Raw genomic sequence first — 13,596 nt, forward strand, 5'->3', positions numbered from 1 at the left:
CTTGGAAGAATATATATATTGCAGAATAGTATGTAGATTCTGATCTTACTTGTACAAAAAAAAGCATATAGAACGACTCTGTCTGACAGCTTTGGGGAGAGCCGTGGATCTCCCAACGCGGAGGTTGAGATCCGAGAACGGACAGACTGCCTGCTCAGGTGGGTCCCTGACCCCTGAGTAGCCTAGCTGGGAGACATCCCCCACTAGGGGCAGTCTGACACCCCACACCTCACAGGGTGGAGTCATCCTGAGAGGAAACTTCCAAAGGAAGAATCAGACAGGTACACTCGCTGCTCAGCAATATTCTATCTTTGGCAACCTCTGCTGCTGATACCCAGGCAAACAGGGTCTGGAGTGGACCTCAAGCAATCTCCAACAGACCAACAGACAGTCCTTCTGACTGTCAGACGGAAAACTATCAAACAGGAAGGACACCTATACCAAAACCCCATCAGTACGTCACCATCATCAAAGACCAGAGGCAGATAAAACCACAAAGATGGGGAAAAAGCAGGGCAGAAAAGCTGGAAATTCAAAAAATAAGAGCGCATCTCCCCCTGCAAAGGAGCGCTGCCCATCGCCAGCAACGGATCAAAGCTGGTCAGAGAATGACTTTGACGAGATGAGAGAAGAAGGCTTCAGTCCATCAAACTTCTCAGAGCTAAAGGAGGAATTATGTACCCAGCGCAAAGAAACTAAAAATCTTGAAAAAAGAGTGGAAGAATTGACAGCTAGACTAATTAATGCAGAGAAGATCATAAACGAAATGACAGAGATGAAAACCATGACACGAGAAATACGTGACAAATGCACAAGCTTCAGTAACCGACTCGATCAACTGGAAGAAAGAGTATCAGCGATTGAGGATCAAATGAATGAAATGAAGCGAGAAGAGAAACCAAAAGAAAAAAGAAGAAAAAGAAATGAACAAAGCCTGCAAGAAGTATGGGATTATGTAAAAAGACCAAATCTACGTCTGATTGGGGTGCCTGAAAGGAGGGGGAAAATGGAACCAAGTTGGAAAACACTCTTCAGGATATCATCCAGGAGAACTTCCCCAACCTAGTAGGGCAGGCCAACATTCAAATTCAGGAAATACAGAGAACGCCACAAAGATACTCCTCCAGAAGAGCAACTCCAAGACACATAATTGCCAGATTCACCAAAGTTGAAATGAAGGAAAAAATCTTAAGGGCAGCCAGAGAGAAAGGTCGGGTTACCCACAAAGGGAAGCCCATCAGACTAACAGCAGATCTCTCGGCAGAAACTCTACAAGCCAGAAGAGAGTGGGGGCCAATATTCAACGTTCTTAAAGAAAAGAATTTTCAACCAGAATTTCATATCCAGCCAAACTAAGTTTCATCAGTGAAGGAGAAAGAAAATCCTTTACAGATAAGCAAATGCTTAGAGATTTTGTCACCACCAGGCCTGCCTTACAAGAGACCCTGAAGGAAGCCCTAAACATGGAAAGGAACAACCGGTACCAGCCATTGCAAAAACATGCCAAAATGTAAAGACCATCGAGGCTAGGAAGAAACTGCATCAACTAATGAGCAAAATAACCAGTTAATATCATAATGACAGGATCAAGTTCACACATAACAATATTAACCTTAAATGTAAATGGACTAAATGCTCCAATTAAAAGACACAGACTGGCAAACTGGATAAAGAGTCAAGACCCATCAGTCTGCTGTATTCAGGAGACCCATCTCACATGCAGAGACATACATAGGCTCAAAATAAAGGGATGGAGAAAGATCTACCAAGCAAATGGAGAACAAAAAAAAGCAGGGGTTGCAATCCTAGTCTCTGATAAAACAGACTTTAAACCATCAAAGATCAAAAGAGACAAAGAAGGCCATTACATAATGGTAAAGGGATCAATTCAACAGGAAGAGCTAACTCTCCTAAATATATATGCACCAATACAGGAGCACCCAGATTCATAAAGCAAGTCCTTAGAGACCTACAAAGAGACTTAGACTCCCATACAATAATAATGGGAGATTTCAACACTCCACTGTCAACATTAGACAGATCAACGAGACAGAAAGTTAACAAGGATATCCAGGAATTGAACTCATCTCTGCACCAAGCGGACCTAATAGACATCTATAGAACTCTCCACCCCAAATCAACAGAATATACATTCTTCTCAGCACCACATCGCACTATTCCAAAATTGACCACATAATTGGAAGTAAAGCACTCCTCAGCAAATGTACAAGAACAGAAATTATAACAAACTGTCTCTCAGACCACAGTGCAATCAAACTAGAACTCAGGACTAAGAAACTCAATCAAAACCGCTCAACTACATGGAAACTGAATAACCTGCTCCTGAATGACTACTGGGTACATAACGAAATGAAAGCAGAAATAAAGATGTTCTTTGAAACCAATGAGAACAAAGATACAACATACCAGAATCTCTGGGACACATTTAAAGCAGTGTGTAGAGGGAAATTATAGCACTAAATGCCCACAAGAGAAAGCAGGAAAGATCTAAAATTGACACTTTAACATCACAATTAAAAGAACTAGAGAGGCAAGAGCAAACACATTCAAAAGCTAGCAGAAGGCAAGAAATAACTAAGATCAGAGCAGAACTGAAGGAGATAGAGTCACAAAAAACCCTCCAAAAAATCAATGAATCCAGGAGTTGGTTTTTTGAAAAGATCAACAAAATTGACAGACCGCTAGCAAGACTAATAAAGAAGAAAAGAGAGAAGAATCAAATAGATGCAATAAAAAATGATAAAGGGGATATCACCACCGACCCCACAGAAATACAAACAACCATCAGAGAATACTATAATGCCTCTACGCAAATCAACTAGAAAATCTAGAAGAAATGGATAATTTCCTGGACACTTACACTCTGCCAAGACTGAACCAGGAAGAAGTTGAATCCCTGAATAGACCAATAACAGGCTCTGAAATTGAGGCAACAATTAATAGCCTACCCACGAAAAAAAGTCCAGGACCAGATGGATTCACAGCTGAATTCTACCAGAGGTACAAGGAGGAGCTGGTACCATTCCTTCTGAAACTATTCCAATCAATAGAAAAAGAGGGAATCCTCCCTAACTCATTTTATGAGGCCAACATCATCCTGATACCAAAGCCTGGCAGAGACACAACAAAAAAAGAGAATTTTAGACCAATATCCCTGATGAACATCGATGCAAAAATTCTCAATAAAATACTGGCAAACCGGATTCAGCAGCACATCAAAAAGCTTATCCACCATGATCAAGTGGGCTTCATCCCTGGGATGCAAGGCTGGTTCAACATTCGCAAATCAATAAACGTAATCCAGCATATAAACAGAACCAAAGACAAGAACCACATGATTATCTCAATAGATGCAGAAAAGGCTTTTGACAAAATTCAACAGCCCTTTATGCTAAAAACGCTCAATAAATTCGGTATTGATGGAACGTACCTCAAAATAATAAGAGCTATTTACGACAAACCCACAGCTAATATCATACTGAATGGGCAAAAACTGGAAAAATTCCCTTTGAAAACTGGCACAAGACAGGGATGCCCTCTCTCACCACTCCTATTCAACATAGTGTTGGAAGTTCTGGCTAGGGCAATCAGGCAAGAGAAAGAAATCAAGGGTATCCAGTTAGGAAAAGAAGAAGTCAAATTGTCCCTGTTTGCAGATGACATGATTGTATATTTAGAAAACCCCATCGTCTCAGCCCAAAATCTCCTTAAGCTGATAAGCAACTTCAGCAAAGTCTCAGGATACAAAATTAATGTGCAAAAATCACAAGCATTCTTATACACCAGTAACAGACAAGCAGAGAGCCAAATCAGGAATCAACTTCCATTCACAATTGCTTCAAAGAGAATAAAATACCTAGGAATCCAGCTTACAAGGGATGTAAAGGACCTCTTCAAGGAGAACTACAAACCACTGCTCAGTGAAATCAAAGAGGACACAAACAAATGGAAGAACATACCATGCTCATGGATAGGAAGAATCAATATCGTGAAAATGGCCATACTGCCCAAGGTTATTTATAGATTCAATGCCATCCCCATCAAGCTACCAATGACTTTCTTCACAGAATTGGAAAAAACGGCTTTAAAGTTCATATGGAACCAAAAAAGAGCCCGCATTGCCAAAACAATCCTAGGTCAAAAGGACAAAGCTGGAGGCGTCACGCTACCTGACTTCAACTATACTACAAGGCTACAGTAACCAAAACAGCATGGTACTGGTGCCACAACAGAGAAATAGACCAGTGGAACAGAACAGAGTCCTCAGAAATAATACCACACATCTACAGCCATCTGATCTTTGACAAACCTGACAAAAACAAGAAATGGGGAAAGGATTCCCTATTTAATAAATGGTGCTGGGAAAATTGGCTAGCCATAAGTAGAAAGCTGAAACTGGATCCTTTCCTTACCCCTTATACGAAAATTAATTCAAGATGGATTAGAGACTTAAATGTTAGACCTAATACCATAAAAACCCTAGAAGAAAATCTAGGTAGTACCATTCAGGACATAGGCATGGGCAAGGACTTCATGTCTAAAACACCAAAAGCAACGGCAGCAAAAGCCAAAATTGACAAATGGGATCTCATTAAACTAAAGAGCTTTTGCACAGCAAAAGAAACTACCATCAGAGTGAACAGGCAACCTACAGAATGGGAGAAAATTTTTGCAACCTACTCATCTGACAAAGGGCTAATATCCAGAATCTACAAAGAACTCAAACAAATATACAAGAAAAAAACAAACAACCCCATCAAAAAGTGGGGAAAGGATATGAACAGACATTTCTCAAAAGAAGACATCCATACAGCCAACAGACACATGAAAAAATGCTCATCATCACTCGCCATCAGAGAAATGCAAATCAAAACCACAATGAGATACCATCTCACACCAGTTAGAATGGCAATCATTAAGAAGTCAGGAAACAATAGATGTTGGAGAGGATGTGGAGAAATAGGAACACTTTTACACTGTTGGTGGGATTGTAAACTAGTTCAACCATTATGGAAAACAGTATGGCGATTCCTCAAGGATCTAGAACTAGATGTACCATATGACCCAGCCATCCACTACTGGGTATATACCCAAAGGATTATAAATTACTCTACTACAAAGACACATGCACACGTATGTTTATTGCGGCACTATTCACAATAGCAAACACTTGGAATCAACCCAAATGTCCATCTGTGACAGACTGGATTAAGAAAATGTGGCACATATACACCATGGAATACTATGCAGCCATCAAAAAGGATGAGTTTGCGTCCTTTGTAGGGACATGGATGCAGCTGGAACCATCATTCTTAGCAAACTATCACAAGAAGAGAAAACCAAACACCGCATGTTCTCACTCATAGGTGGGAACTGAACAATGAGATCACTTGGACTCGGGAAGGGGAACATCACACACTGGGGCCTATCAGGGGGAGGGGGGAGGAGGGAGGGATTGCATTGGGGAGTTATACATGATATAAACGTTACGCACATTTACCCTAGAACTTAAAGTATAATAAAAAATAAAAAATAAAAAATAAAAATAAAATAAAAAACAAAAATAAAAAAATAAAAATAAAAATAAAAAATAAAAGCATATAAATGTGTGTGCAGTCCATGTATGCATAGAAATGTCTGTAATGATGCACCAAAATAGTCATATTAGACAATGAGATGGAGGGGAAGGGAGAGTTTTCATTTTTTAAAAAAATCTTGGCTAGGCACAGTGGCTCACGCCTGTAATCCCAGCACTTTGGGAGGCCAAGACAGGTGAATCACCTAAGGTCAGGAGTTCCAGACCAGCTGGGCCAACATAGTGAAACACCGTCTCTACTAAAAATACAAAAACTTAGCTGGACACGGTGGCAGGCGCCTGTAATCCCAGCTACTCGAGGCTGAGGCAGGAGAATCGCTTGAGCCCAGGTGGCAGAAGTTGCAGTGAGCCGAGATCGCACCATTGTACTCCAGCCTGGGCAACAAGAGTGAAACTCTGTCTCAAAAAAAACAACTCATAAAATTCTCCAATGTTCACACAAAAGCACATTCTACTTTTGTTGTAAGTCATTTTGAATACAATTGGGTTTTAGTTAGTATGGTTTCACTGGTTGCTGGAGACAGTGCTAGGTTTTCTTGTGAGTGGTGGGCAACATGCTAGAACTTTCTCAGAAGAACATATAAGAGTCTCATTTATTTTATTTTATTTATTTATCTTACTCTATTGCCCAGGCTAGAGTGCAGTGGCACAAACACAGCTCACTGCAGCCTCGACCTCCCTGGGCTCAGGTGATTCTCCCACCTCAACCTCCTGAGTCACTGGGACTACAGATCCACACCACCACACCCAGCTAATTTTTTGTAGAGATGAGTTTTTGCCACATTGCCCAGGCTGGTCTTAAACTCCTGGGCTCAAGCCATGTACCTGCCTCAGCCTCCCAAAGTGTTACAGGTGTGGGCCACCATGCCTGTATTTTTTTTTTTTTTTTTTTTTTTTTTTGAGACAGGGTCTCACTCTGTCACCAGGCTGGAAGCGCAGTGATGCAATCACCACTTACTGCAGTCCTGACCTCCCCAGCTCAAGTGATCCTCTCACCTCAGCCTCCTAAGTAGCTGGGACCACAGACAACATCACTACACCTGGCTAAATACTTTTTTTTTAATTTTTAAATTTTTAGTAGAGACGCAGTCTCACTATATTGCCCAGGCTAGTCTCGAACTCCTGGGCTCAAGTGATTTTCCCACCTCGACCTCCCAAAGTGCTGGGATTACAGCCATGAGCCACTGTGTCTGGCCAATATGTCTTTATATCAGGCTCTATTTGTCAGCTTACTCTCAGAAGAAAATGAGGACAAGAGACCAAGCAGAAGGCAGTGGTGGTAAGTTTAGTACTTAATGGCTTATGATATCATGGAGCTGCATGAAAGCCCCACCATGTCACCTTGCCATCACCCCAAGGTTCAGGGGGCTGTGAAGGTTTCAACCCAGGTCCAAGGGGTATAGCAGGGCCTCAACTAGAGATGGAACCTCTTTTCCCCAGAGCTTCAACCAGCAGTTCTGCTTGGACCCAGATAACATTGCATCCTAGAAGTCTTATCATTTGCTCAGTTTGCAAACTGAGGAGCACACGCCTGCAGCGCCTCCTTCTGCAGGGGAAGGCAGAAGGGCTGGGGACGGGAGGAGAGATGCTTGTTCTTGCGGGTGGCAGCAGAAAGTTGCCCCAGTCACCAGCTGCCAGAAGATGGGTCTGGGTCTCACTACAGAAGGAATGCCCACCTGCCATGCTCCCATGCCACAGCAGCTCCTCTTGGTCCCTTTCAGACCTCCTGGGCTTCTCATGTCCCTCCCTCCTCCCCCATCAGACCCTCTTCCCTAGACACTGTGGGGCATGCTCCCCATGGAGGCACAGGGTATCAGAGCTGGGCTGAGCCAAAGACCTCCTCAGCCAATCCCCTCATTTTATAGTTGGGAAAACAGGCCCAGAGAGGAGAAGGAACTCACCCTAGGTCACCTAGAGAGTTTATGGCAGAACTAAAACTGGGTCTTTGGGAAAACGTCACATAGTCCCTCCCCACCCATTCCCTACACTTTACTAGATACGTCTGGCTGCCACACTCCCCTTCTCCAGTGCCCCATTTGTTATTCGACGGATATTTTTGTTGTTGTTGTTACTGTTGTTGTTGTTGTTGTTGTTTTTGAGACAGAGTCTCACTCCATCTCCCAGGCTGGAGTGCAGTGGTGCAATCTCGGCTCACTTCAACCTCTGCCTCCCAGGTTCAAGCAATTCTCATGCCTCAGCCTCCCAAGTAGCTGGGATTATAAGTGCACACCACAACGCCCAGCTAATTTTTGTAATTTGTAGAGATGAGGTTTCGCCATATTGGCCAGGGGTATCCTGGCCTCAAGTGATCCACTTGCCTTAGCCTCCCAAAGTGCTGGGATTAACGGTATAAGCCACCATGCCTGGCCTCAATAGATATTTCTTGAGCACCTACTACGTGCCAGGTTCTGTTCTAGGCCCTGATGATACAGGAATGAACAAAACAGACACAACTCCTACTCTTGTGGAACTCACATTCTAGCTTAATTACCTTTCTGAGGGAGACACGCTGTCCCGCTGCAGCCAGGAAGTCCTGGTCAGCAAACGGACACTGCCCATGTCCCTGCCCTGCAGGAGAGAGGGCCTCATCCCTGGAGGAGGGGCATCAGCTGAGAATAGGCAGCAAGGGCTCCCTGTGCCCACCTCTGTGGAAATAACAGACCCCTGCCTGGAGGATCATCTCCTTTGATTCTCAGAACCACCCTACACACAAGGTACTCACATCCCCGCTTTACAGGCAAGGAACTGAAGGCCCAGTAACATGGGGCAAGTAAGCAGCAGGACTGGGCCTTCTGCTCCCTCAGACAGGGGGTCCTAGGCCCCGCTCAAGTAGAGCAGGGCTGGGGGGCAAGGGGAAATAGGGAGCTACTGCCCCTGTCTGGGGATTCTGGTACCCAGAGCAGGCTTCCTAACCGTGAAGTGGGTACCAACCCTTTTTGTGATACTTAATTAAAACCACGAGCCCTTTCCCTAGAAATATTCTACATGTCTCCCTCACACCACTTTGCATATAAATTCCCTGAAGCCCATCCTTGCCCCGCTCTGGGCAGGGCTAGACCTTCTAGGGGACTGTCTCCTAATGGGAGGAGGAATCACACTGTGGAGTTGAAAGGTCAGTACACTAACCCCACCCCCACACCGCCCTGAGAGTCTCTCCTGCCCCTCCTGGGAACCACCCATTGAAGGGTCTGCAGGCTGTATCCCGGGAGGCATCACTGGCCACACGGTGCTACCCAGATGGGCTGTGAGCGCCCCCTGGGGGCGGCTCATCCACGTATCCCAGGAAACACTATACCCAACCCATTCCCACCCCACCCCCAGAGTTTAACTTGATGCCAACATTTGGACAAGAAAAGTTACCATTCAAAATATTGTTTTTAAGTTAAAATGGCCACAAATGGCTATTACAATGCAAACTATGGCCCAAATGTTAGGAGAAACCCTGGAGGTGGGAACAGTATGGAGGGCTGAAGCTGGTCTCACCAAGGAGTCTCATCCCCCAAAACCAGCTCCCAAGTCCTGGTCTGCCTAGCACCCTGTCCCAAGCACAAAGACGAAGGGCCCTTGACCCTGCCTCCCACTACAGGCCAGCCATACCAGGCTGGGTGAGGGAGAGAGAGAAGGAAGGAGAAAGATAAGAGGACCAGCTAATCCCAGTTCACCCAGGACGTCCCAGTTTCATTTTTTTGTTTTATCTTATTTTATTTTGAGACAGGGTCTTGCTCCATCACTGAGGCTGGAGTGCAGTGGCATGATCGTGGTTCACTGCAGCCTTGACCTTCCTGGCTTAAGCCATCCTCCCACCTCAACCTCCCAAGTAGCTGGGACCACAGGTGCATGCCACCAAGCCTGGCTAATTTTTGTATTTTTTACAGAGATGGGTTTTTTTTCATGTTGCCAAGGCTGATCTTGATCTCCTGGGCTCAAGCAATCCTCTGCCTTGGCCTCCCAGAGTGCTGGGATTATAGAGGTGAGCCCCCTCGCCCAGGTTATGTCTGTTTTAGGACTGAAAGTTCATCTTCCCAGGAACTACCCCACTCCAGTCCTGGGCAAACCAGCCTGCCCCTTCTCCCTGCGTTGACCAGTGAAAGTGTCATGAGCAGCATAAACTCAGACATAACCAGGTCCACACACGTTGTCTTTCCATATGGTCAGATTTTTATCGATGTTATTTCAATCCTAAAAGCCACAAGCGCCATGGAGTTCCCAAGGAGGCAATGCTCCTTAGCACTCTCGGTTCACTTGGTAGTCAGAGCCGTGTGCACACAGGCTTGAGCCATTCAACAAGTCAGTCGATACTGCAAACCATACACTGTAGTATACTTCATATAGAAATGTTACAGATTAAAATTTCACACCAAACAGTAACACTGAATATCAAAAGAAAAGGGGAGAGGCTAGGCACAGTGGCTCATGCCTGTAATCCCAGCACTTTGGGGGGCCAAGGCAGGCAGATCATGAGGTCAGGAGTTTGAGACAACCCTGACCAACATGGTGAAACCTCGTCTCTGCTAAAAATACCAAAATTAGCCTGGCGTGGTGGCGGTCACCTGTAACCCCAGCTACTCAGGAGGCTGGGGCACAAGAATCGCTTGAACCTGGGAGGTGGAGGCTGTAGTAAGCCAATATCACGTCACTGCACTCCAGCCCGAACAACAGAGCGAGACTCTGTCTCAAAAAAAAAAAAAAAAAAAGATGCCAGGCGTGGTGTCTCACACCCATAATCCCAGCATGTCTGGGAGGCTGAGGCGAGCAGACGACCTGAGGGCAGGAGTTTGAGACCAGCCTAGCCAATGTGGCGAAACACCATCTCTACTAAAAAAGCAAAAATTAGCCAGGCGTGGTGGGTGCACCTGTAATCCCAGCTACTCGGGAAGGTGAGGCACAGGAATTGCTTGAACCCAGGAGGCAGAGGTTGCAGTGAGCCAAGATGGTGCCACTGCACTCCAGCCTGGGTGACAGAGCGAGACTTCGTCTCAAAAATAAGAAAAGAAAAGAAAAAAGGAGAGAGGAAAAAGGGTTAATGAATCAGTCCTGGCCTAATCCAGATAGTCATTAACATCTTGCAAGAAAGACTTTTTGATTTGGGCAGAGCCTTCAGTGGCAGATGCTGGGTGCTGATCACGAGTGACAGCAAGATAGGGTCTGTCAAGATGGCTGTGTCTAGGTGGTGGAATCTTGCTCATTTTATGGTCCTTGAATCCTCTGTTGAGGACTGATAGTAAAGGGTGATGCCCTTATCTGTTTGGGTGTTATCTGTATTGATTAGGCAAATATCTGGACCCTGTTGGTTTGATGCCTTTGAAATGTAAGGTGGAGTCCTTTTCTTTCTTTTTGCGGTGGGCGGGGGGGGGGGGGGAGCCAGAGTCTCGCTCTGTCACCCAGGCTGGAGTGCAGTGGTGCAATCTCGGCTCACTGCAAGCTCCGCCTCCCGGGTTCACGCCATTCTCCTGCCTCAGCCTCCCGAGTAGCTGGGACTACAGGTGCCCGCCACCACGCCCGGCCAATTTTTTGTATTTTTAGTAGAGATGGGGTTTCACCGTGTTAGCCTGGATGGTCTCAATCTCCTGATCTCATGATCCGCCCACCTTGGCCTCCCAAAGTGCTGGGACTACAGGCATGAGCCACCGCGTCCAGTTGGTGGAGTCTTTTTCTAAGATGGAGTTACTTATGCCAAGATGCTCTATACAAAAAGTGAAGGCTTCCAGAGCCTGGTGGGGCACAGACTCCCATGGCCCTGGGAGATTGAGGCTGACTAATGATGTCAGAGCAATATGTGAACTGTCCACAAGAAAGAGAGAATGGAAACCACCTGCACGCTTAGAGCCTCAGAACACTGCCCCCACCCCCACCCCATCAGCAGGGCAGCCAGGGACCAGGGCAGATGCTCTTCCCATGCCAGTGGTCTGTCCCTAGGAGTCCAGAGGAAAACCTCCCCACTTCCCTTGCTGACCCTTCATCCCTCATGCTGCAGGGAGGAGAGATCATGGAAATCATCAATATGAAATCTGAGATGTCCTGGGAAGCTGCTGAACCCAAGGGTCCAGGAACCAAGGAGAGCTGCACCCAGAGTGAACCCCCTAGGACAGCAGGAGACCTAGAGGGAGAATTGGTGGGGATGGGGTTGGGTGGGTGCATGTCTAGACAGGGCTATGAACACCTCACAGAAGTGTCTGGGTGCCGCCAATGCCCAAGCAGCAGAATGACTCTTGGGCCCCTAGAAATGGCACTATAATCAGGAGAGAGCCACCTGGTCTAACCGAGACCAACTCTTGGGGCAAAGGGGAAGAATTCAAACCACCTGAGATTGAGTTTGCACATTTCCCTCTTCTGCTTCCCCTCCTCCAAGAGGGCTTGAACTGACATTAAGTAAAATGATAGAAAAATAAAGTTCTAGTTCTCACTCACCTAAGTCATTGGCCTGATGCTCCAGCTACATTGCCAGGCCCACTCCCTGAAATTCTCCCTCCCTGTTCCCAAACTCTGAGATACAAGGTTCTAGAGGAAGGGGAGAGACACTGAAGGAAAGATGAGCTCCTGTCAGGAGGCACATGTGCATCACTGTCACAGGGGTTGGAACATGGCTCTGCCACTTAGCAGCCACAAGCCTCTACCAAGCTCACAACGCCTCTGAACCTGGCTCTTCTCATCTGTAAAACAGGGAGAACAAGCCCCACCTCAGAGAGCTATGAATGGGCTGGTTCAGATACAGTGTGGCGCACTCCCTCGCCCTGAGTCAGTCTTCAGTTTCTCCCTCCGCCAGTGGCCTCCATTTGCCCCTCTGTACCATGAGAGGCTGCACCAGCTGGTCACCAAGGTGACCTTCTAGCTCTATGGTTAGTTGGCCAGGCCAGGCTGCCTGTTACCAACACGGTATTCCAGTCTGAAACAGTGACTTCTGCCAAGAGCACAGCTCGAGCTCAGGAGCGAGGGGTGTACCTCAGCCCTGATTACATCCTGCTGAAAGCTCCGGCTGGCCACGACCAGGCCAGTACCCACCGCACACCTGTCACAATGAATGACCCTTTATACCAGGCCTGTCCTGGAGACCCCAGCCATCAACGCAGTGCCCCAGACAGCCCCCTGCACCACCCTTAGTCTGGGATCCCCTTCCCACACCCACACACATTTTATAAGTGACTGATTGGAGGGTGCCAGTGTCTGAAGCCATAGACAGGTGAACCGGGTTGCTTGCCAGTCACAATGTGCAGGCGTATGAGGGGCTCCGTGCCTGGAAGTCAGGCCTCCAGGTGGATAGAATCCAGCCTCTGCAGCCCCTTCTCCCAGGACTCTCCTCAGAACCACTCAGAGCCTGGGCATTCCAAGGAGAAGCAGGTAGATATGGCCCTTTGCACCTGCGGTGCCCACATTATTAGTTCTGGGGCAAGGAGAGAAAGGGGGCATGAAAAAGGGAGGGATGGAAGGAGGTGCTGAAAAGAAAAGAAAGGATGCCCAGGTCCCCCTACTAGAAACCTTCCTGCTGCCTATAACAGGAAGGGGCTGCCCCCAGCCAGGACTCCACAGGGTTCCAGAGCATAGCTTTCCTGTTCTAAGCTGTGCTGACAAGAGCCCACTCCCCAGTTCTCCAGGGTAATGAGCTGCCTGCAGTGCACATGCGCACATGCGCGCGCACACACACATGCCTGGTGCAGCCACCTGGTTCTCTTCTGAGGACCCATATCAAAACCTCTCCTTTCATAACCCTTGTACACAAAGGGCTGCCCATTGCCTGGTTCCTAGACAAGACTTGGTTGACTCCTGTACGCCCAGGACTCTGAGCATACACCAAGCTTCTAACAGGTATAATCTCCATTCACTTCTACCCTGGGAAAGAAAAAAGAAAAGAAAACCCTTGCAAGTTTAATCCCCACAGGACCTTGTATTACACCTACATTTTTGAGGGTGAAGGGTTGGGGGTTAGGGTTAGGCAGGACCTGATCTGTGCAGTACAGGGGCCACCTGCCACGCGTGGCTTCTGG

Source organism: Trachypithecus francoisi, unplaced genomic scaffold (genome assembly GCF_009764315.1).
Source record: "Trachypithecus francoisi isolate TF-2019V2 unplaced genomic scaffold, Tfra_2.0 Lachesis_group3, whole genome shotgun sequence".
NCBI lineage: Eukaryota > Metazoa > Chordata > Mammalia > Primates > Cercopithecidae > Trachypithecus > Trachypithecus francoisi.